A 16,529-nucleotide genomic window follows, 5' to 3' on the forward strand; every position below is an offset into this window, starting at 1 on the left:
AATCTGCACAATGAATCTGCACCCTGAATCTGCACTCTGAATCTTTACTCTGCACTCTGAATCTGCACTCTGAATCTGCACTCTGAATCTGCACTCTGAATCTGCACTCACAATCTGCTCTCACAATCTGCACTCACAATCTGCACTCACTATCTGCACTCTGAATCTGCACTCACAATCTGCACTCACAATCTGCACTCACAATCTGCACTCACAATCTGCACTCTGCACTCACAATCTGCACTCACAATCTGCACTCTGAATCTGCACTCTCACTCTGCACTCTGAATCTGCACCCTGAATCTGCACCCTGAATCTGCACTCTGAATCTGCACCCTGAATTTGCACCCTGAATCTGCACCCTGAATCTGCACAATGAATCTGCACCCTGAATCTGCACTCTGAATCTTTACTCTGCACTCTGAATCTGCACTCTGAATCTGCAATCACAATCTGCACTCACAGTCTGCACTCACAATCTGCACTCACAATCTGCACTCACTATCTGCACTCTGAATCTGCACTCACAATCTGCACTCACAATCTGCACTCTGCACTCACAATCTGCACTCACAATCTGCACTCACAATCTGCACTCACAATCTGCACTCAAAATCTGCACTCAAAATCTGCACTCTGAATCTGCACTCTGAATCTGCACTCTGAATCTGCAATCTGCACTCTGAATCTGCACTCTGCACTCTGAATCTGCACTCTGAATCTGCACTCTGAATCTGCACCCTAAATCTGCACCCTGAATCTGCACTCTGAATGTGCACTCTGAATCTGCACTCTGAATCTGCACTCTGAATCTGCACTCTGAATCTGCACCCTAAATCTGCACCCTGAATCTGCACTCTGAATGTGCACTCTGAATCTGCACTCTGAATCTGCACTCTGAATCTGCACTCTGAATCTGCACTCTGAATTTGCACCCTGAATCTGCACCCTGAATCTGCACTCTGCACTCTGAATCTGCACTCTGAATCTGCACTCTGAATCTGCACTCTGAATCTGCACTCTCACTCTGCACTCTGAATCTGCACCCTGAATCTGCACCCTGAATCTGCACTCTGCACTCTGAATCTGCACTCTGAATCTGCACTCTCACTCTGCACTCTGAATCTGCACTCTGAATCTGCACTCTGCACTCTGAATCTGCACTCTGAATCTGCACTCTCACTCTGCACTCTGAATCTGCACCCTGAATCTGCACCCTGAATCTGCACCCTGAATCTGCACTCTGCGCTCTGAATCTGCACTCTGAATCTGCACTCTGAACCTGCACTCTCACTCTGCACTCTGAGTCTGCACTCTGAATCAGCACTCTGCACTCTGAATCTGCACTCTGCACTCTGCACTCTGAATCTGCACTCTGCACTCTGAATCTGCACTCTGCACTCTGAATCTGCACTCTGAATCTGCACTCTGCACTCTGAATCTGCACTCTGCACTCACAATCTGCGCTCACAATCTGCACTCTGCACTCAAAATCTGCACTCACAATCTGCACTCACAATCTGCACTCACAATCTGCACTCTGCACTCACAATCTGCACTCACAATCTGCACTCTGAATCTGCACTTTCACTCTGCACTCTGAATCTGCACTCTGAATCTGCACTCTGCACTCTGAATCTGCACTCTGCACTCTGAATCTGCACTCTGCACTCACAATCTGCACTCTGCACTCACAATCTGCACTCACAATCTGCACTCACAATCTGCACTCACAATCTGCACTCTGCACTCACAATCTGCACTCACAATTTGCACCCTGAATCTGCACCCTGAATCTGCACTCTGCACTCTGAATCTGCACTCTGAATCTGCACTCTGAATCTGCACTCTGAATCTGCACTCTCACTCTGCACTCTGAATCTGCACCCTGAATCTGCACCCTGAATCTGCACTATGCACTCTGAATCTGCACTCTGAATCTGCACTCTCACTCTGCACTCTGAATCTGCACTCTGAATCTGCACTCTGAATCTGCACTCTGCACTCTGAATCTGCACTCTGCACTCTGAATCTGCACTCTGCACTCACAATCTGCACTCACAATCTGCACTCACAATCTCCACTCACAATCTGCACTCTGCACTCACAATCTGCACTCACAATCTGCACTCACAATCTGCACTCACAATCTGCACTCAGCACTCACAATCTGCACTCACAATCTGCACTCACAATCTGCACTCACAATCTGCACTCTGCACTCACAATCTGCACTCACAATCTGCACTCACAATCTGCACTCTGCACTCACAATCTGCACTCACAATCTGCACTCACATTCTCCACTCACAATCTGCACTCACAATCTGCACTCTGCACTCACAATCTGCCCTCACAATTTGCACCCTGAATCTGCCCCCTGAATCTGCACTCTGCACTCTGAATCTGCACTCTGAATCTGCACTCTGAATCTGCACTCTGAATCTGCACTCTCACTCTGCACTCTGAATCTGCACCCTGAATCTGCACCCTGAATCTGCACACTGCACTCTGAATCTGCACTCTGAATCTGCACTCTCACTCTGCACTCTGAATCTGCACTCTGAATCTGCACTCTGAATCTGCACTTTCACTCTGCACTCTGAATCTGCACCCTGAATCTGCACCCTGAATCTGCACTCTGCACTCTGAATCTGCACTCTGAATCTGCACTCTCACTCTGCACTCTGAATCTGCACTCTGAATCTGCACTCTGCACTCTGAATCTGCACTCTGCACTCTGAATCTGCACTCTGCACTTTGAATCTGCACTCTGAATCTGCACTCTGAATCTGCACTCTGCACTCTGAATCTGCACTCTGAATCTGCACTCTGCACTCTGCACTCTGAATCTGCACTCTGAATCTACACTCTTACTCTGCACTCTGAATCTGCACTCTGCACTCTGAATCTGCACTCTGCACTCTGAATCTGCACTCTGCACTCTGAATCTGCACTCTGAATCTGCACTCTGAATCTGCACTCTGCACTCCGAATCTGCACTCTGAATCTGCACTCTGCACTCTGAATCTGCACTCTGCACTCTGAATCTGCACTCTGCACTCACAATCTGCACTCTGAATCTGCACTCTCACTCTGCACCCTGAATCTGCACCCTGAATCTGCACTCTGAATCTGCACCCTGAATCTGCACCCTGAATCTACACCCTGAATCTGCAACCTGAATCTGCACTCTAAATCTGCACCCTGAATCTGCACCCTGAATCTGCACTCTGAATCTGCACTCTAAATCTGCACTCTGAATCTGCAATCACAATCTGCACTCACAGTCTGCACTCACAATCTGCACTCACAATCTGCACTCACTATCTGCACTCTGAATCTGCACTCACAATCTGCACTCACAATCTGCACTCTGAGTCTGAACTCTGCACTCTGAATCTGTACTCTGAATCTGCACTCTGAATCTGCACCCTACATCTGCACTCTGCACTCATAATCTGCACTCGTAATCTGCACCCTCAATCTGCACCCTGAATCTGCACTCTGAATCTGCACCCTGAATCTGCACCCTGAATCTGCACCCTGAATCTGCACTCTGAATCTGCACCCTGAATCTGCACCCTGAATCTGCACTCTGAATTTGCACTCTGCACTCTGAATCTGCACTCTGCACTCTGAATCTGCACTCTGAATCTGCACTCTGAATCTGCAATCACAATCTGCACTCACAGTCTGCACTCACAATCTGCACTCACAATCTGCACTCACTATCTGCACTCTGAATCTGCACTCACAATCTGCACTCACAATCTGCACTCTGCACTCAGAATCTGCACTCACAATCTGCACTCACAATCTGCATTCTGAATCTGCACTCTGCACTCTGAATCTGCACTCTGAGTCTGCACTCTGCACTCTGAATCTGCACTCTGAATCTGCACTCTGAATCTGCACTCTGAATCTTCACCCTGAATCTGCACTCTGCACTCGTAATCTGCACTCTGCACTCTGCACTCTCAATCTGCACTCTGAATCTGCACTCTGCACTCTGAATCTGCACTCTGAATCTGCACTCTGAATCTGCACTCCGAATCTGCACTCTGAATCTGCACTCTGAATCTGCACTCTGCACTCTGAATCTGCAGTCTGAATCTGCACTCTGAATCTGCACTCTGAATCTGCACTCTGTACTCTGAATCTGCACTCTGAATCTGCACTCTGCACTCTGAATCTGCACTCTGAATCTGCACTCTGAATCTGCACTCTGAATCTGCACTCTGAATCTGCACTCTGAATCTGCACCCTGAATCGGCACCCTGAATCTGCACTCTGAATGTGCACTCTGAATCTGCACTCTGAATCTGCACTCTGAATCTGCACTCTGAATCTGCACTCTGAATTTGCACCCTGAATCTGCACCCTGAATCTGCACTCTGCACTCTGAATCTGCACTCTGAATCTGCACTCTGAATCTGCACTCTGAATCTGCACTCTCACTCTGAATCTGCACCCTGAATCTGCACCCTGAATCTGCACTCTGCACTCTGAATCTGCACTCTGAATCTGCACTCTCACTCTGCACTCTGAATCTGCACCCTGAATCTGCACCCTGAATCTGCACCCTGAATCTGCACTCTGCACTCTGAATCTGCACTCTGAATTCTGCACTCTGAATCTGCACTCTCACTCTGCACTCTGAATCTGCACTCTGAATCTGCACTCTCACTCTGCACTCTGAATCTGCACTCTGAATCTGCACTCTGCACTCTGAATCTGCACTCTGCACTCTGAATCTGCACTCTGAATCTGCACTCTGAATCTGCACTCTGCACTCTGAATCTGCACTCTGCACTCTGAATCTGCACTCTGATCCACTCTGCACTCTGAATCTGCACTCTGCACTCACAATCTGCACTCACAATCAGCACTCTGCACTCACAATCTGCACTCACAATCTGCACTCACAATCTGCACTCTGCATTCACAATCTGCACTCACAATCTGCACTCAGAATCTGCACTCAGAATCTGCACTCACAATCTGCACTCTGCACTCACAATCTGCACTCACAATCTGCACTCTGAATCTGCACTCTCACTCTGCACTCTGAATCTGCACCCTGAATCTGCACCCTGAATCTGCACTCTGAATCTGCACCCTGAATCTGCACCCTGAATCTGCACCCTGACTCTGCACCCTGAATCTGCACTCTGAATCTGCACTCTGCACTCTGAAGCTGCACTCTGAATCTGCACTCTGAATCTGCACTCTGAATCTGCAATCACAATCTGCACTCACAGTCTGCACTCACAATCTGCACTCACTATCTGCACCCTGAATCTGCACTCACAATCTGCACTCACAATCTGCACTCTGCACTCACAATCTGCACTCACAATCTGCACTCACAATCTGCACTCACAATCTGCACTCACAATCTGCACTCTGCACTCACAATCTGCACTCACAATCTGCACTCTGAATCTGCACTCTCACTCTGCACTCTGAATCTGCACCCTGAATCTGCACCCTGAATCTGCACTCTGAATCTGCACCCTGAATTTGCACCCTGAATCTGCACCCTGAATCTGCACAATGAATCTGCACCCTGAATCTGCACTCTGAATCTTTACTCTGCACTCTGAATCTGCACTCTGAATCTGCACTCTGAATCTGCACTCTGAATCTGCACTCACAATCTGCTCTCACAATCTGCACTCACAATCTGCACTCACTATCTGCACTCTGAATCTGCACTCACAATCTGCACTCACAATCTGCACTCACAATCTGCACTCACAATCTGCACTCTGCACTCACAATCTGCACTCACAATCTGCACTCTGAATCTGCACTCTCACTCTGCACTCTGAATCTGCACCCTGAATCTGCACCCTGAATCTGCACTCTGAATCTGCACCCTGAATTTGCACCCTGAATCTGCACCCTGAATCTGCACAATGAATCTGCACCCTGAATCTGCACTCTGAATCTTTACTCTGCACTCTGAATCTGCACTCTGAATCTGCAATCACAATCTGCACTCACAGTCTGCACTCACAATCTGCACTCACAATCTGCACTCACTATCTGCACTCTGAATCTGCACTCACAATCTGCACTCACAATCTGCACTCTGCACTCACAATCTGCACTCACAATCTGCACTCACAATCTGCACTCACAATCTGCACTCAAAATCTGCACTCTGAATCTGCACTCTGAATCTGCACTCTGAATCTGCAATCTGCACTCTGAATCTGCACTCTGCACTCTGAATCTGCACTCTGAATCTGCACTCTGAATCTGCACCCTAAATCTGCACCCTGAATCTGCACTCTGAATGTGCACTCTGAATGTGCACTCTGAATCTGCACTCTGAATCTGCACTCTGAATCTGCACCCTAAATCTGCACCCTGAATCTGCACTCTGAATGTGCACTCTGAATCTGCACTCTGAATCTGCACTCTGAATCTGCACTCTGAATCTGCACTCTGAATTTGCACCCTGAATCTGCACCCTGAATCTGCACTCTGCACTCTGAATCTGCACTCTGAATCTGCACTCTGAATCTGCACTCTGAATCTGCACTCTCACTCTGCACTCTGAATCTGCACCCTGAATCTGCACCCTGAATCTGCACTCTGCACTCTGAATCTGCACTCTGAATCTGCACTCTCACTCTGCACTCTGAATCTGCACTCTGAATCTGCACTCTGCACTCTGAATCTGCACTCTGAATCTGCACTCTCACTCTGCACTCTGAATCTGCACCCTGAATCTGCACCCTGAATCTGCACCCTGAATCTGCACTCTGCGCTCTGAATCTGCACTCTGAATCTGCACTCTGAACCTGCACTCTCACTCTGCACTCTGAGTCTGCACTCTGAATCAGCACTCTGCACTCTGAATCTGCACTCTGCACTCTGCACTCTGAATCTGCACTCTGCACTCTGAATCTGCACTCTGCACTCTGAATCTGCACTCTGAATCTGCACTCTGCACTCTGAATCTGCACTCTGCACTCACAATCTGCGCTCACAATCTGCACTCTGCACTCAAAATCTGCACTCACAATCTGCACTCACAATCTGCACTCACAATCTGCACTCTGCACTCACAATCTGCACTCACAATCTGCACTCTGAATCTGCACTTTCACTCTGCACTCTGAATCTGCACTCTGAATCTGCACTCTGCACTCTGAATCTGCACTCTGCACTCTGAATCTGCACTCTGCACTCACAATCTGCACTCTGCACTCACAATCTGCACTCACAATCTGCACTCACAATCTGCACTCACAATCTGCACTCTGCACTCACAATCTGCACTCACAATTTGCACCCTGAATCTGCACCCTGAATCTGCACTCTGCACTCTGAATCTGCACTCTGAATCTGCACTCTGAATCTGCACTCTGAATCTGCACTCTCACTCTGCACTCTGAATCTGCACCCTGAATCTGCACCCTGAATCTGCACTATGCACTCTGAATCTGCACTCTGAATCTGCACTCTCACTCTGCACTCTGAATCTGCACTCTGAATCTGCACTCTGAATCTGCACTCTGAATCTGCACTCTCACTCTGCACTCTGAATCTACACCCTGAATCTGCACCCTGAATCTGCACTCTGCACTCTGAATCTGCACTCTGAATCTGCACTCTGAATCTGCACTCTCACTCTGCACTCTGAATCTGCACTCTGAATCTGCACTCTGCACTCTGAATCTGCACTCTGCACTCTGAATCTGCACTCTGAATCTGCACTCCGAATCTGCACTCTGCACTCTGAATCTGCACTCTGCACTCTGAATCTGCACTCTGAATCTGCACTTTGCACTCTGAATCTGCACTCTGCACTCTGAATCTGCACTCTGCACTCACAATCTGCACTCACAATCTGCACTCTGCACTCATGTTGGACAGGCCACATGAAGGGCTCGCTCCCTCCCCGCAGGACAGGGCCCGGGCCACCGTCAGCACCATTGCCCGGCCAAGCCGCCATCTTGGACACGGCACCACGCGGCCGCGCGGCCTCAGCCCGACCCCAACCCTGGGCCTGGCCAGGCCCCGACATCCCGGCACCACCCTCCACCCAGGAGGTGAACGGCCCACTTGGCAGGTCAATGGGAGTACGAAGTGTCGATGGCTCTCCCCCGCCAGGTGCCGAGCACCCCCAGCCTCCTCGGGCGCTGGCTCCGCCCCCCTGCTGGGTGTCTGGACTCCCTCATCCCGGACCTCCCGACCTCCAAGAGCGAGGGTCCGGACATCAAAGGGCGCCAGACCTATAACTGGGGCAGCCCCAGGACAGGAAGGCAGTTGTATCCTGGAGTCGAGAGACACCGCGACGAACTCATCCTTGACGGACTGTTGGCGCTGCCACAGCCCTGCCTTGTGAACTATTGTCCTGCCTGCTGGCGCTGCCGCGGCCCTCTGTAACCTTCATCCTCGTGGGACCTGCTGGCGCTGCCGCGGCCCGTTGCAACCTGCATTCTCGTGGGACCTGCTGGCGCTGCCGCGGCCCGTTGTAACCTTCATCCTCGTGGGACCTGCTGGCGCTGCCGCGGCCCGTTGCAACCTGCATTCTCGGGGGACCTGCTGGCGCTGCCGCGGCCCGTTGTAACCTCCATCCTCGTTGGGACCTGCTGGCGCTGCCGCGGCCCGTTGCAACCTGCATTCTCGTGGGACCTGCTGGCGCTGCCGCGACCCGTTGTAACCTTCATCCTCGTTGGGACCTGCTGGCGCTGCCGCGGCCCGTTGCCACCTACGACCTCTTCGGGACCTGCCGGCGCTGCCGCGGTCTGACCCATCCGAACACCGAGCTCGAGGATTGTGAGCTATCACCGTTACACACCCGTACCCGTGGGTACCAAGACTGTCCCGCTACCCCCTTCCCTTACTAGAGACTAGAATTGAGAGGATCATCGTGTCCTGATCGCCTTGTATCGTACCACACTACTACCCGAAGTGCCTATAAAAGGTGTTACCCTAATCTTTGTGTGGTGTCCATCTGTGGGGGGGAAGTTACCTGTCTGTGCGATCACTGTGCTCGGCCGGCCCTCCCGGTCCCCGTCTAACATTGGTGGCTAGCGGCGCGATCCGAACCAACGCGTACCGTACAGACAGTAACTCACCCTACGACTAAAACCACAATGATGACCAAAGAGAGCGGATCGGCGGAGAAGTTCCAGATGGAAAAGCTGGAAGAATACAACCACCGAGAGCTCAAACAATTTTGCATGGACTTAGGCATTGCTACCACCGGGCTAAGCACAACAGAAGACTTCAAAAACGCCCTAGAGGCCTGGACAGAGACAAATACCGCAACCCCCCGGGACCCCGCAGCCCCGGAAGTCAACACCACCCGGACGGAGGAACGGAGAACAGGCCCCTCCCATGAAGAGATCCAAGAGCGGGAAAAAAATAGATTACACGAGTTAGACTTGGCACGACTCAGATTAGACAGAGAATTGAAACTGGCGGAACAAAAAATAAACTTAGAACACTTACGGCTCAGAGAAGAGCGAGAGGAAAAACAGAGACAGAGAGACCTCGAAGAAAAAAGACTGGCATACGAGCACGAGTGCAAACTAGCGGAGATAGAAATACGCAAACTGAACAAAAACCTAGGGGTGCCCGAGCAACCGCACTCCCCGGGTCCTACCGAGCAGAAGGTCCACATCCCCAAGGATGTGGTCCGAGAATATCACCGGAACGACGACATACAGCAGTGGTTCAAGGCCTATGAGATTGCCATGACCGCCCACCGGGTCGCTCGAAGTGACTGGGGAGCCGGTCTATGGGGGAGATTCGTCAACGAGGGTCGTGATGCCCTGCTGCAGCTTCCGGACCATCAAATGACGTCCTATGACCACATGAAGGCCGCCCTCCTCAGTCGATATGGACTTACACCCGAAATGTACCGCCAGAGGTTCCGCAACTGCACCCGGATCCCAGGTACGACGTGGTTGGAATACGTGAACTATTTCAGCCGAGCCTTCGAGGGGTGGATCAAGGGTAACAACGTAACCACTTACGAACAACTCTTCAATCTCATTGTGTGGGAGCACCTCTCCAACAACTGCTTTGTCGAGCTCAGGCAGCACCTCCTCGACAGTAAATTGACTGAACCCCGGCAGCTCGCCACCGAGGCTGACCGGTGGGAGAGCACCCGAGTGGCCCGGAGTGGGCCGAATGAGCAGAACAGAACCAACCAAGGTCACCATCGTCCCCGAGGAGGAGGAGGAGGCCCGGGCCGGGGCAGAGACGCCGCCCTGGCCGCACCCACTAACGCCACCCCGGCCCCAGCAGGCCGGGGGAACCCCCCGATGCGCCCGGGGTTCCGAGCTAACGTGACGTGTCATCGATGCCAGCGAGTCGGCCACTATGCCAGTGACCCGACCTGCCCGAAGAACCAGGCCCCCGGGCCCCGCCAGATGGCGGCCGCCGCCCTGGGAGAAGAACAAGTCTCCGAAGACACGGAGACCTATGAGTCGGAGCAGTTCGAGTGGGAACCCGCCGCCATGACCCTGGCATGCCTAGGAGGAAGAGACATGGTCCCGCGGACTCCCCTGCCCGCCAACACTCGGAAGTACAGCCAATGGGTGAGCATCAATGGGCGCAAGGCCGAGGCCCTGCGTGACACCGGGGCCAGTGTGACGGCCGTCCGCTATCACCTGGTGACCCCAGAACAAATCCTACCAAACGTACTTTGCCCCGTCCGATCGGCAGATAACTCGGAGAGCCTGTGTCGGATGGCCTGCGTCCCCTTCGAATGGGGAGGAGTGTCCGGCATGCTGAAAGTAACTGTCCGTGACGATGCCCCCGTAGACTGCCTCCTGGGGAACGATCTCGAGAGCTCCCCGTGGGCCGCTGTGGAAAGAAGAGAGCATCTGGGGATGTTGGGTCTCCCGGACTGGGCGTGCGTAACCACCCGGTCCATGGCCACCCGCACCATCCCTAGACCAGAAGAACCAGAATGGGCAGCACCTCCGCCCTCGATCACTCCAGAAGAAGACTTCCTCCAGACCGACCACCCGGACCCCACCCCAGAGGGGTCCACACAGCCCCCCGAGCTTCCCGACCTGGCTCAGTGGCGTCAAGAAGGGGGGCCCACCCAGGAACAATTCCGGCAGGAGCAAAAGACCTGCCCCTCCCTCGAGGGATTGCGACAGCAAGCGCTCGCCCAGAGCCAAGGAGACACCACCGGGGCCCACTGGGTTTATTGGGACAATGATCTCTTGTACAGCGAACAGAAAATCGCAGAACTGGGGGCCGGGCGAGTGCTGGTGGTGCCCCTCCACTTCAGAGACTTCCTGTTGAACCTAGCCCATGATGTCCCCCTGGCCGGGCACCTGGGCCAAGACAAGACCTACCACCGCCTGGTGACTCACTTTTTTTGGCCCAAAATGAGAAATGACGTATCCAACCATTGCCGGTCCTGCCCGACCTGCCAGGCCAGTGGGAAGAGCGGCCGCAAACTCAAGGCACCCCTACAACCATTCCCCGTGGTGACCACCCCGTTCGAAAGGGTGGGAATAGACATTGTGGGGCCCCTGGACCCCCGAACAGCACAGGGACATCGCTTCATCCTGGTCCTGGTGGATCACGCTACCCGCTATCCTGAGGCGGTCCCCCTTCGTACGATAACAGCCCCAGTAGTGGGTCGAGCCTTGATGGGGATCTTCTCTCGAGTGGGCTTCCCCCGGGAAGTCGTCAGCGACAGGGGTACGAACTTTATTTCAAAGTATATGAAATCCCTCTGGCAGCAGTGCGGAGTCACTTACCGAGTCACCACCCCCTATCACCCCCAGGGGAACGGACTGGTCGAGCGGTTCAACCGCACCCTCAAGGGGATGATCATGGGGCTGGAAGAACCCCTACGCCGCCAGTGGGACGTGCTACTACCGTGCCTCCTCTTCGCCTACCGAGAAGTCCCCCAGAAGTCCCTCGGCTTCAGCCCCTTCGAACTCCTGTACGGACACCCCGTTCGCGGGCCTCTCAGCCTAGTGAAGGAGGAATGGGAAATGGCCCCCCTAAAGACCCCTCCGGACGTCTACAAATACCTCCTGACCCTCCGTAATCAGACCCGGAAATTCAGGGAGATCGCTAAAGCCAATCTGGAGGCCAGTCAAGAGGACATGAAGAAGTGGTACGACCAACATGCCTCCTCCATCGAGTTTGAACCGGGTCAGCAGGTATGGGTGATGTCCCCCATCGAACCATGTGCCTTGCAGGACAAATGGACGGGGCCCTTCAAGGTGATCGAGCGCAGGAGCCCCGTCACCTATCTCATCGACCTGGAGTCCCCCCGGAACCCCCTCCGGGTCCTCCACGCCAACCGACTCAAACCCCACTTCGTGCGCTCAGAGCTCAGCCTGCTGATGGCTACCGACAGTGGCGCAGAAGGAGACTCCGAGCCCCTCCCTGACCTACTGAGGACCCAGGAAAGAGATGGTTCGGTGGACGGGGTCCGACTCTCTGAGGCCCTGACCCCAGAGCAGCGTCAAGATTGCCGGGCCCTCCTGCTGCCGTTCGCAAACCTGTTCTCTCTCGCACCCGGAGTCACCTCCTGGTGTCTGCACGACGTGGACACGGGGGACAGTCCTCCTGTTCGACACCGGGCGTACCGAGTACCGGATCGGGTACGTACATGCATCCAAGAAGAAGTCTCCAAGATGCTCGCCCTCGGAGTCATCGAACCTTCGGACAGTCCCTGGGCCAGCCCGGTCGTCCTGGTCCCCAAGGCCGCGGCCCCGGGCACCACCCCTGAACTCCGGTTCTGCATTGACTATCGGGGTCTGAACGCGGTCACCCGAACCGACGCTCACCCTATCCCCCGAGCAGATGAACTAGTCGACCGCATGGGGGCAGCCCGCTACCTAAGCATCTTCGACCTGACAGCGGGCTACTGGCAGATCGGCCTCACCCCTAGAGCCCAAGAACGTTCCGCTTTCTCCACCCCGGATGGGCACTACCATTTCAGAGTGATGCCCTTCGGCATGAAGAACGCTCCAGCCACTTTTCAAAGACTGGTGAACCAGGTATTGGCAGGCCTCGAAGAATTCAGCGCCGCCTACCTGGACGACATCGCGGTATACAGCCGCCACTGGACGGATCACCTCCACCACCTCAGAGAGGTCCTGCAGGCCCTCCAACAGGCCGGCCTCACCATAAAGGCCAGCAAGTGCCAAATCGGCCAGGGGTCCGTGACCTACCTCGGACACCAAGTGGGGAGCGGTCTGGTGGCCCCCCTCCAACTCAAGGTAGCTGCCATTCAGTCCTGGCAACCCCCCGAGACACAAACCGAGGTCCGAGCCTTCCTGGGGCTCACCGGATACTACCGGCGGTTTGTAAGGGACTATGGCAGCATTGTGGGGCCCCTCACGGAGCTCACGTCTAAGAACCACCCAAAAAGAGTCAACTGGACTCCCGACTGTCAAGCAGCCTTCGAGACGCTGAAGGCCGCCATGTGCACCGCTCCTGTGCTCCAGGCCCCCGACTACAGCCGCGAGTTCATCGTGCAGACCGATGCCTCCGACCAGGGTATTGGGGCCGTCCTCTCCCAACTGAACCCCGAGGGAGTGGACCAACCAGTGGCCTTCATCAGCAGACGCCTACTGCCCCGAGAACAGCGCTGGAGCACCATTGAGCGAGAGGCCTTCGCGGTGGTATGGGCCCTCAAGAAGCTCCGGCCGTACCTCTTCGGAACCCATTTCCGGTTACAGACGGACCATCGGCCCCTGCAATGGCTCATGCAGATGCGGGGGGAGAACCCCAAACTATTGCGATGGTCCATCTCCCTGCAGGGGATGGACTTCACTGTGGAACATCGCCCTGGCCAAGACCACGCCAACGCGGATGGCCTGTCCCGCTTTTTCCGCCTCGACGAGGAAAGTCCCCAAGAAGATGGGTGACTCTCCCCGCCTTCAGCTGGGGGGGACGCATGTTGGACAGGCCACATGAAGGGCTCGCTCCCTCCCCGCAGGACAGGGCCCGGGCCACCGTCAGCACCATTGCCCGGCCCAGCCGCCATCTTGGACACGGCACCACGCGGCCGCGCGGCCTCAGCCCGACCCCAACCCTGGGCCTGGCCAGGCCCCGACATCCCGGCACCACCCTCCACCCAGGAGGTGAACGGCCCACTTGGCAGGTCAATGGGAGTACGAAGTGTCGATGGCTCTCCCCCGCCAGGTGCCGAGCACCCCCAGCCTCCTCGGGCGCTGGCTCCGCCCCCCTGCTGGGTGTCTGGACTCCCTCATCCCGGACCTCCCGACCTCCAAGAGCGAGGGTCCGGACATCAAAGGGCGCCAGACCTATAACTGGGGCAGCCCCAGGACAGGAAGGCAGTTGTATCCTGGAGTCGAGAGACACCGCGACGAACTCATCCTTGACGGACTGTTAGCGCTGCCACAGCCCTGCCTTGTGAACTATTGTCCTGCCTGCTGGCGCTGCCGCGGCCCTCTGTAACCTTCATCCTCGTGGGACCTGCTGGCGCTGCCGCGGCCCGTTGCAACCTGCATTCTCGTGGGACCTGCTGGCGCTGCCGCGGCCCGTTGTAACCTTCATCCTCGTGGGACCTGCTGGCGCTGCCGCGGCCCGTTGCAACCTGCATTCTCGGGGGACCTGCTGGCGCTGCCGCGGCCCGTTGTAACCTCCATCCTCGTTGGGACCTGCTGGCGCTGCCGCGGCCCGTTGCAACCTGCATTCTCGTGGGACCTGCTGGCGCTGCCGGGACCCGTTGTAACCTTCATCCTCGTTGGGACCTGCTGGCGCTGCCGCGGCCCGTTGCCACCTACGACCTCTTCGGGACCTGCCAGCGCTGCCGCGGTCTGACCCATCCGAACACCGAGCTCGAGGATTGTGAGCTATCACCGTTACACACCCGTACCCGTGGGTACCAAGACTGTCCCGCTACCCCCTTCCCTTACTAGAGACTAGAATTGAGAGGATCATCGTGTCCTGATCGCCTTGTATCGTACCACACTACTACCCGAAGTGCCTATAAAAGGTGTTACCCTAATCTTTGTGTGGTGTCCATCTGTGGGGGGGAAGTTACCTGTCTGTGCGATCACTGTGCTCGGCCGGCCCTCCCGGTCCCCGTCTAACAACTCACAATCTGCACTCACAATCTGCACTCACAATCAGCACTCTGCACTCACAATCTGCACTCACAATCTGCACTCTGAATCTGCACTCTCACTCTGCACTCTGAATCTGCACCCTGAATCTGCACCCTGAATCTGCACTCTGAATCTGCACCCTGAATCTGCACCCTGAATCTGCACCCTGAATCTGCACCCTGAATCAGCACTCTGAATCTGCAACCTGAATCTGCACCCTGAATCTGCACTATGAATCTGCACTCTGCACTCTGAATCTGCACTCTGAATCTGCAATCACAATCTGCACTCACAGTCTGCACTCACAATCTGCACTCACAGTCTGCACTCACTATCTGCACTCTGAATCTGCACTCACAATCTGCACTCACAATCTGCACCCTGAATTTGCACCCTGAATCTGCACCCTGAATCTGCACAATGAATCTGCACCCTGAATCTGCACTCTGAATCTTTACTCTGCACTCTGAATCTGCACTCTGAATCTGCACTCTGAATCTGCACTCACAATCTGCACTCACAATCTGCACTCACAATCTGCACTCACTATCTGCACTCTGAATCTGCACTCACAATCTGCACTCACAATCTGCACTCACAATCTGCACTCACAATCTGCACTCTGCACTCACAATCTGCACTCACAATCTGCACTCTGAATCTGCACTCTCACTCTGCACTCTGAATCTGCACCCTGAATCTGCACCCTGAATCTGCACTCTGAATCTGCACCCTGAATTTGCACCCTGAATCTACACCCTGAATCTGCACAATGAATTTGCACCCTGAATCTGCACTCTGAATCTTTACTCTGCACTCTGAATCTGTACTCTGAATCTGCAATCACAATCTGCACTCACAGTCTGCACTCACAATCTGCACTCACAATCTGCACTCACCATCTGCACTCTGAATCTGCACTCACAATCTGCACTCACAATCTGCACTCTGCGCTCACAATCTGCACTCACAATCTGCACTCACAATCTGCACTCACAATCTGCACTCACAATCTGCACTCACAATCTGCACTCTGAATCTGCACTCTGAATCTGCAATCTGCACTCTGAATCTGCACTCTTCACTCTGAATCTGCACTCTGAATCTGCACTCTGAATCTGCACCCCAAATCTGCACCCTGAATCTGCACTCTGAATGTGCACTCTGAATCTGCACTCTGAATCTGCACTCTGAATCTGCACTCTGAATCTGCACCCTAAATCTGCACCCTGAATCTGCACTCTGAATGTGCACTCTGAATGTGCACTCTGAATCTGCACTCTGAATCTGCACTCTGAATCTGCACTCTGAATTTGCACCCTGAATCTGCACCCTGAATCTGCACTCTGCACTCTGAATCTGCACTCTGAATCTGCACTCTGAATCTGCACTCTGAATCTGCACTCTCACTCTGCACTCTGAATCTGCACCCTGAAT

General features: G+C 54.1%; 1 protein-coding gene across 1 annotated transcript in view; it reads right to left on the bottom strand.

Annotated features, from left to right (window-relative positions):
* The window catches only part of LOC144819260 (receptor-type tyrosine-protein phosphatase kappa-like), an 880,755-nt gene that overhangs the window by 500,005 nt on the left and 364,221 nt on the right, over positions 1 to 16,529 (bottom strand). The window lies entirely within an intron of this gene.

Source organism: Lissotriton helveticus, chromosome 2_1 (genome assembly GCF_964261635.1).
Source record: "Lissotriton helveticus chromosome 2_1, aLisHel1.1, whole genome shotgun sequence".
Taxonomy (NCBI): Eukaryota; Metazoa; Chordata; class Amphibia; order Caudata; family Salamandridae; genus Lissotriton; species Lissotriton helveticus.